We start from the raw sequence: 9,205 nt of genomic DNA on the forward strand, positions 1-9,205 counted from the left end.
CTCCGGTGCTATTTGGTGGAAAGAAAAGGATGCACATCGCTTCGACCGTGCGTAGAATATCGCAGTTGTAACAAGAGTAACGGATAGAAGAATCAAGTACCCCTTGCCGAAGGGACTGATGGATGTTCGGAAATCAGCTTGCAAGGGTCTCGCCAGAGGTATTACGAAGATTGGATCTCGCAATCGGGGTTTTACATCAATTAAAAGATTCGGCCCGAAAGATGTGCACAAAACAGAGCGTACCCAGGTAGCCTATGGCATTTAGGTTTGACGTAAGCCGTGTGGGCCTTACCAATGCCCGGGCAGACCGGCATTTATGGACTTGAATGAATGTCGAGTCTTAGGACCGTGTGTTATCGGATCGTGTGGGTTTATTGACAGGCGACGTGTTGGTGTTATTCAAGAGAAGTGAGGATGGAGCACGAAAGAAGCATCTGAGAGCGGTGTTGCAGATACTCAGACAAGAGAGCTCTATGCAAAAGTTAAAGGGAAAGTGTGACCTTCTGGCTAAAGGAGGTCACAATCTTGGGTGCATACCGTGTGGTATCGGGCGACGGAACGTTCGGTAGAGGGCTCCCGAAGAAAGTAGATGGCAATAAAGGATGGCCTCTCGCCCGAACGAAATGTAGCGGATCCGCAGTTGGTTGCTTGACTGGCGGGCTTACACCCGGGCATACGCGAAGACGGTTCGTGCGAGGGGTTTCCCCAAAAGATAACCACTCCGCTAAGCACCCGCCTCACGCATAAAGGAGGGATTAAGTGACTCTGGATGGCGAACGGATTCGGCGATCGAGAAGCTTCGAGGAGTTAAAGCAATCAGGTTGACGTTGACCCCGGGTTCTTGCCTTGACAACTCCGGGAGAGACCTTGTAGTGTACAGTGACGCGCTCGTATGGGGTCTCGGGTGTTGTACGTAATGCAGAAGGCTGGGTGCATTGCTTATGCATCGCGCGACATTAAATTATGAGAAAGGAACTGACCCGGTTTCACAGACTCGCGAGTTGAGCCCGCGGTGATTGTTCGCTCTAAAGCTTTGGAGCATTACCTGTATGGTGAACATTGTGAGGTCATATTACCGATGTCGACAAGATCTAAAGTATGTTGTTCACCAAAGAGCAGAAAGAGAATGATATGTCGACACGCGGCGGTGGTTGGAGTGTGCTAAAAGACTAGATAGTCACCATATTATAATCACACCCTGTGAAAAGCGCAATGTCGTAGGCCGCACCGCTCTAAGTAGAAAATCGCGGAGAACTTAAGCGACGGATTACGCCTCAACCGACGCTATTGCAAAAGGCAAATGCAACGATTATGGTTGGAAGTGGTAGCGCCGGGGAGTCCGGCTACACTTGCCACATCTAGCTGCTGCAAGACCGACCATTTGCAGAAATCAAAGAGTTCACAAGCTTCGGATCCTATACGTCCAAAAGGTTGGATGATGTATTGAGGACGGTAAAGGCCGAAGACTTTGGCGTTGAGCTGCATGGCGCACTTTCGATTTCGAAAATCGATGGTGTTTGCCTAAAATGATGATGTTCGAAGGGCGATTTATGCAGACCAGCCCACCAATCTCCCTAGAGGTATACACCCCCCCCGGCGGCACTAAAATGTATACAGATTGAAAGTAGCACTATTGTGCGTGTATGAAAAGACGATATTTGGGAGTTTGTGGCGCAATGTCTAATCATGCCAACAAGTGAAAGCTGAGCGCCGATTTCCGTGCGGGGAAGCTGCATAAGTCTAAGCCAAAATACCCGTTTGGAAATTGACAAAACATAGGCAATGGACTTTGTTACCGAGTTGCCTCGATCACAAAGGCGGACATAGATCGGCGATATGGGTATATGGAATCGATTGACAAATGGCACACTCTTTGCCGATCATACTACGTGTTCGGGAGACATAGCTAGCGGCAAGTTATTCGACATAGGTTGTGAAGACTTCATGGGTCCAGTAATCGATCGATGTCGGATTCGCGCCGACCAGATTCACATCCTCACTTTGAAGAGTTGGAAGAACGCGCTAGGTCACTACGGCTCGACTTTCAGTACAGCATTTCACTGCAGAGTGATGGGCAGTCAGGAGCGACCGAGATTACAAATTTCCCTTGAGGATGCTGGGCATCGAGCGGTGTGTGCTAGAGTACAAAGGAGGATGGCATGATTTCTTGCAATATGGCGCAGTTACGCGGCTACAAGAAATAGGGCTGCCAAGAAGTAGCATCAGCAATGGCGCCTTTTGAGGCAGGCTATAATGCGACGTAAGTGTGCGTTCTCGCTATCCATTGAGCGACGTGGGCAGGACGAGCGGCTCTTGGCCCCGATGTGGCGGGAGGCGGAAGAGAAAAGTTCGCCATTGCCCGTCAGCGGTGGCGACGGGCGCAATCTCGCAAAAGAGTTATGCCGACAAGCGATAGGAAGGATTAGATGTTCGCCCGGTTGGAGAACCTGTGTATTCTCTGAGAGTAAATCGCCGTGGCGAGGAATCAAACGGTTCGGGGTCCTGTGGGAACGCTAGATCCCGATATGTTGACCATTTGAGATATAGACACGTGTGTGGCGGTACAATACAAGCCTCGCACTTACCACCGAGATCATCCGGCCGGAGTTCACATGTTTTCCATGTGTCGAATCTCCGAAAGTAGTCGCAATGGGGGGGGGCGACACATTATATTAGATAGTACGAGCCCGTGGAGCTACGTGAAGACATTCGCTATGAGGAGTAACCCGTGTGCATTCTCGAATCGAGAGGTGCAAGAAGATTAGAAGTCGCAAGATATCGCATATGTAAGGTCCAGGAGCAACCATCGATGTGCGAGAATCCAACTTGGGAGCTCGAGGGAGTCAATGCGGAAAAGAAATCCGTCATGTCTGTTTGAGAGTCGACCGGAGTTAAGGTATGACCGTAATTTCGCGGACGGAAATTATTTTAAGGGGTGAGAATGTAATTACGAAAATTCGGAAAATAAATATCCGAACTTTAGTCAAATTGAACGCAAAAGTGCGAGAATGGTGCACCTTCCCGAAAGCTCCGAAGTGTTAAACATATCAAAAAGTGAGTTACGGATAGGTTTTCGAGAGCTAAAGAATCAAATTCTGGCAAAACTGCAGATTTTAGACTCTCGGGACCGGTCCCCTGGTGGAGAGACCGGTCCCGAAAGCGGTGCAGAATGAGACAGCCGAAAAATCGCTAAGTCCTGGGAAGGACAGCTCTCTGGGAACCGTCTCTGTCTAGAGAGCCGGGGTCCCCCTAGGAGAGACGATGCAATCGCGCGCCAAAGCAGCTCTGGCCCAGCCGCTGGGAAGCTCGTCGTGAGACCGTCCCCTAGTCGGGAGTAACGGATCCCGAGCCGCGAAAAAACCCGCCCCAGCCACATGCATTGCCCGTCCGGCGTCTGAAATACGAACTGAAGAGTTGAGGGTTCTTAATTAGCATTTTTGCAACCCATCCGCACAACCGGGTTATGTAAAAGGGAGGCTGAGAGAGGCTGTCATTCGACTCTCATTCCACTCCCTCTCACACTCTCTCCCTCTCTTTCTCTCTCTAGAAGACAAAGAAGGAAGAGAAGAAGAAGAACGGAATAAAAAAGACGTGAAGACAAAGACAGAGAAGAAAGGTGAAGAGAAGCTTTTGGAGGCGCAAAGGAGCTCATCATCTTCTTCCTCTCTTGGGGCACAGAAAGGAAAGCTTACAAGGTAAGACTTGATCTATAATTGTAACAAAAATCCTAGAATGAGTTTTGAATACACGCTAGGAAATGGGTTTTCATGGGATATTTGAAGAGTTTTGAAGCTTTCTTTTGCTTCCCTTTAGAGATCAATCCATGGTTGAGCGCTCAAGTGAAGCTTCAACCCCACTTCCTATGGTGAAATCCAACTAGGCGTTTTGGAAAGCCTAAAAGATGATGTTTCTAATGCTATTTTAGAGTATAATAGAATGCTATTTTGCTTCCCAATGAGATCAAACCCTAGTTTTGATATACAGTTGGACTAGGCACCCAAATTGGGCTTTTGCTCATGAAGGTTTCTAAGTGGCAGATTGACGCCTCTAAAAACCTAATTCGGCGGTATTTCCGAAGCGCGTATGGTGCGAGCTCGAATAGCATTTGCGACAAAAGTGTATGAAAATTTGGGCAAGAGTGGCCTAATAAGGGTTCGTTTTGCCGCATGGTAAAGAACGAGCATCTAAAAATCCTAAGAAAATCATCGAGCAACCTAAAGAGACCTACAAAGTGGGTGGTGCTGTTCAAACAACATTGAAATTCTCTCTATGCCTAATGTGTCAATTCTTTGAGGCATATGTTCTATATATTGTGAATGCATTTTAGGGTAAAGTAATGATGAAATGTGATGATCATTGATTGTGAGCACAAATGCATATGAGATGTTGAGAACCTAATATGGTCAAAGCCCTAGATGTATGCATACGAGAGAAGAGGTGAGCTACCAAAGTGAGTAAAAGAACAGCAGTGGCACAAAGACATAATCGAGTGGCATTTGATAAAATAATGTGAAATGACACTAAGAGTCTAGTGTGATGTAAAAACTAAAGTGATGTAGAAGAATGAAGAAGGTGACAACGTGTAAAGTAAAGTATAAAGAAAAATGCAAGAAGAACAATGATTGCTATAGTTAGCAAGAGTAATAACATGTAAAGAATGTGATTGCATGAGTTTGCAACATAAAGTGATGTAAAGAACATCTAAGAGCTAGTGTAAAGTCAAAAGATTGAACTATAATCCTTTGAGTTTAAGGATATGATCATACTGCTGTTGAGTTCCGTGGCTCGAGGGCGGTCGCCTCCCCCTCGGCGATGCGCTCCCGAGAGTTATGCATCCCGGTTGGAGTAGACCCGAAAGGACGGTCTAGGCTGTGACTTCCTGCGATGATGGACTTAGTAAGCGTGAGCCAAGTTAAAATGATGGCCGAAACCACCCGGGCTAGCCATTAAAGATTAAAGAGCTAAAGAGTAAACGAAGCAAAGTGAAAGTACAAAAGAAACTAAAGAACATGCATAACCTGCATTTATTTAAATGTTGAGGCAATACTTCTTGTGCTTTTGATTAGGCATACTACGCATCATGTATAAGTCTGGTTACTGACTTACCGCTATCCTTTCTATTATCCGTGATTAGTCCTAGCTGAAAGTCGCTGATGGTTGAGGCCCGAACCCACTGGAAACTTTGTTGTAGTTCTCACCCCACTTTTTCCACCAGACCGGGACCCCGAGAGCGAGCCAGCGAAGCGAACAGCACGAGGCTAAAGGTATGCGCCTCTAGTCCGGGGCCACCAGAGTTGGGTTACAATTTTGTTAGTAGACACCCTTTTATGCCATCTTTTGTACTTGATATTATTGATGTAAAGAAAAGAATGTAAAGCTCATTTTGGAGGTAAATGTGATGTAAAGAAAGAAATGATGGAATTTGTTAATGAAATGCAAAGAAGATTCTAAATGTAAGAGATGGATGCAAATGTATATGATCTAAAATGAATCATATTACTTGTGTAAATGTTAATTTCCTTTTCTTTCACTTATGGCTACTGCTTAACCCTCGTGTAGCGTTGTGTATGTTACGCTAGCGCTTTTCTCTAATTGATTGAAATGTGCATGTGATGAGCCTTGGGCGGATAGGGAAACTCTTCCCGTCCGCTCTGTTTGAACGTGCTCGAGGGTCGGACCAAATGGCAGCGGTCCGGGGCGTGACAAGGGATGCGCTCCGAGAGCTGAAAATCTGCAGTTTTGCAGAATTTGATTCTTTAGCTCTCGAAAACCTTCCACAACTCACTTTTGATCATTTTAACACCTTCGGCTTTCCGAAGTGTACCGTCCTCGCACTTTGGTCAATTTGACTAAAGTTCGATACTTTTATTTTCCGAATTTTCGGTATATCACACTAACGACCTTTGCGAAGGTCTTTGATAGAGTATTGTGGGCGGAGCACGGTAGCGCCCACGTACCTGAAGAACGGGAGGCTATGGCCAAGAGCAAGGACAAGGGCAAGAAGCGAACGGCGGGTGGTGCCGGGGGCCGGCCGAATGCTAAGAAACCCCCTCGATATCCCCGACAGCAGTCTAGGAACTGGAGACCTCCTCGATGTGTTATTTGTGGCGGTGAGCACCGAGTGTCGACTTGCCCGCAGCGTGATGGCAAGTGTTTCAAGTGTGGCCAACTGGGACATCTTATCCGGGAGTGCCCGACATGGACGTCGTCTGCGCTGACGGCGGCATCAGCACCGTCTACCCCGAGACAGCTTGCGGGGTTGCCACCAGCGATGTCGGCTGGGCGCGCGTCATCACCGCATCAGCCGGAGGGATCGAGAGTGCCTAGCGGCCGAGTCTTTGCCGCTCAAGTGGAGGAGCAGCAACCTATAGCACCCGACGACGTCGTGGCAGGTATAATTATGATTAAAGGCACTAGAGGTAGAGCAGTATTTGATACAGGCGCATCTCATTCATTCATTCATTAGCACATCATTTGCTCAAACTCACGGCATAGAGATGGTGTACAACGAGGATTACTGGTGGGTGGACGCCCCAGAACATGCATTCAGTGTCCATGATGAGTGTTTGGTGTGTCCAGTGCAAATAGGCGATTGGATTATCCCGATAGATCTGCTAGTGTTAGATCAGATGTGGAGATTCGATGTTATCTTGGGGACTAACTGGCTCTCCAAGTACTATGCGGTTATAGATTGTGAAAGCAAGGTGATCGCTTTTCATGAGCCTAATCAAGAAGAGTTGGTATACCAAGCGTGCAAAAGTAGGCACTTCGCGGCGACCATATCGTCTGTAAGGGCGAAAAAGATGATCAAGGAAGGGTGTAAGGCCTATTTGGCAACCATGGTCGATGCTCGAAAGGAGTACCCAGAGTTGGGGGATATTCGAGTAGTGTGCGAGTACCTGGATATATTTCCGGCGGAGTTACCGGGACTGCCACCGGACGGGAAGTTGAGTTCGTCATTGACTTGATTCCCGGGGCGGAACCAGTTTCGAAGGCTCCGTATAGAATGGCACCAGTGGAGCTAAAGGAGTTGAAGGGCCAATTGCAAGACTTGCTCAATAAAGGCTTCGTGAGGCCGAGCGTGTCACCGTGGGGAGCTCCGGTGCTATTTGTGAAGAAGAAGGATGGCACACTTCGACTCTGCGTAGATTATCGCGAGTTGAACAAAAGTGACGATAAAGAACAAGTACCCGTTGCCAAGGATTGATGATTTATTCGATCAGTTGCAAGGGTCCAAGGTGTATTTGAAGATTGATCTCTAATCGGGGTATCATCAACTAAAGGTTAGGCTGAAGGATGTGCACAAAACGGCGTACCGTACGCTGTATGGCCATTATGAGTTCACGGTAATGCCGTTTGGACTTACTAACACCTCGGCAGCATTTATGGACTTGATGAATCGAGTCTTTAGGCCGTTGTTGGATCGATGCGTCGTGGTGTTTATAGACGACGTATTGGTTTACTCAAGGAGTGAAGAGGAGCACGAAGAGTATCTGAGAGTTGTATTGCAGATACTCAGGCAGGAGAAGCCCTATGCAAAGCTAAAGAAGTGTGACTTTTGGCTGAAGGAGGTCACATTCTTGGGTCATGTGATATCAGGTGACGGAGTTTCGGTAGACCCGAAAAAAGTAGAGGCAATAAAGGATTGGCCTCGCCCGACGAATGTAGCGGAGGTCCGCAGTTTTCTTGGACTTGCGGGCTACTACCGGCGGTTCGTGGAGGGGTTCGCCAAGATAACCACTCCACTAACGCACCTCACGCATAAAGGAGTAAAGTACGTGTGGAGCGACGATTGTGATCGGAGCTTCGTGGAGTTAAAGAGCAGGTTGACGTCGACCCCGGTGCTTGCCTTGCCGACTCCGGGGGAGACTTTTGTAGTGTACAGTGATACCTCTTATGTTGGTCTCGGGTGTGTACTAATGCAAAATGGTCGGGTCATTGCATATGCATCGCGCCAATTAAAGAGTTATGAGAAGAACTACCTGATTCACGACCTCGAGTTAGCCGCGGTGATCTTCGCGCTAAAGCTTTGGGGGCATTACTTGTATGGTGAGCATTGCGAGGTCTACACAGATCATAAAAGTCTAAAGTACCTGTTCACCCAGAAGGAATTGAACATGCGGCAGTGACGGTGGTTGGAGTTGTTGAAGGACTATGATGTCATTATACTATACCACCCCGGGAAAGCTAATATCATGACCGATGCTCTAAGTAGAAAATCGGTGGAGAACTTAGAGATGGTAATTACGCCTCAACCGCTATTGCAAAAGGAGATGCAAAGGCTTGGGTTGGAAGTGGTAGCGCCGGGTGTGCCGGCTACACTTGCCGCATTAGTTGTGCAACCGACCCTATTAGAAAGAATCAAAGAGCTTCAAGCTTCGGATCCTTATTTCCAAAAGGTTCGAGGCGAAGTTGATAATGGCAATGCCGAAGACTTTGGCATTGGAGCATAATAACGAAAATAATAACAACAAAAATCTGCGGAATATACAACATCTGTATACCGCCCAGACCCGTGCGCGGCCCGCCCGAAGGCGACCCAGGGCCCCGCACTGTTCTCTTCGAATTTAGTTTTTAATTTGGTTGGTTCTAGTTTCTTTATCTCTCCCTCCCACACCTCTTGAGGGGATGGAGAAGAGGACGACGACACTTCGAGTCCCTTCGGGATTCCCCGCACCTCAATGATTATCTATCCTATGTTAGCGCTTTTTGGGGGACGTCAAGTTTGACGTGCTTTAGACGGAGGAACATGGCCATGTGCCCGAGAACATGGCCATGTTCGGGACGCTTTTACGTTTGGGCTCCGAGCCCAGCGCGCCAGACGCCGAGTCATGGCCATGTTCGGGCTACCGACATGGCCATGTTGGTAGTTAGGAACATGGCCATGTTTTGGTCAGAAAAAGGCCATGTTCGGGACGACGTCCGATAGGCTCCCGACTGTTTTTTAAGGTTAAAACCCTAAAACCACGGTTCAGAGTTTGGTTGTGGGAGCCCCACGCACGGTCCCCAGCTTTGTCATTGTTGCTGGCAGGTTTTTGACACTTTTTCGAGGTGTGTGTCTAGTTTGTGAGCTTAGAACGTTAAACGATTCTAGGTCACATAATGTTATGATATCCCTCTAACTACGCGAAGAACGTACTAGCGGGAAGCTTGTAGTGATAGGAACCCGTGCGTGGTTGCTAAAGCTTTAGCCTCACGCGGTAGC

The sequence above is a fragment of the Ananas comosus genome, unplaced genomic scaffold, assembly GCF_001540865.1.
Source record: "Ananas comosus cultivar F153 unplaced genomic scaffold, ASM154086v1, whole genome shotgun sequence".
NCBI lineage: Eukaryota > Viridiplantae > Streptophyta > Magnoliopsida > Poales > Bromeliaceae > Ananas > Ananas comosus.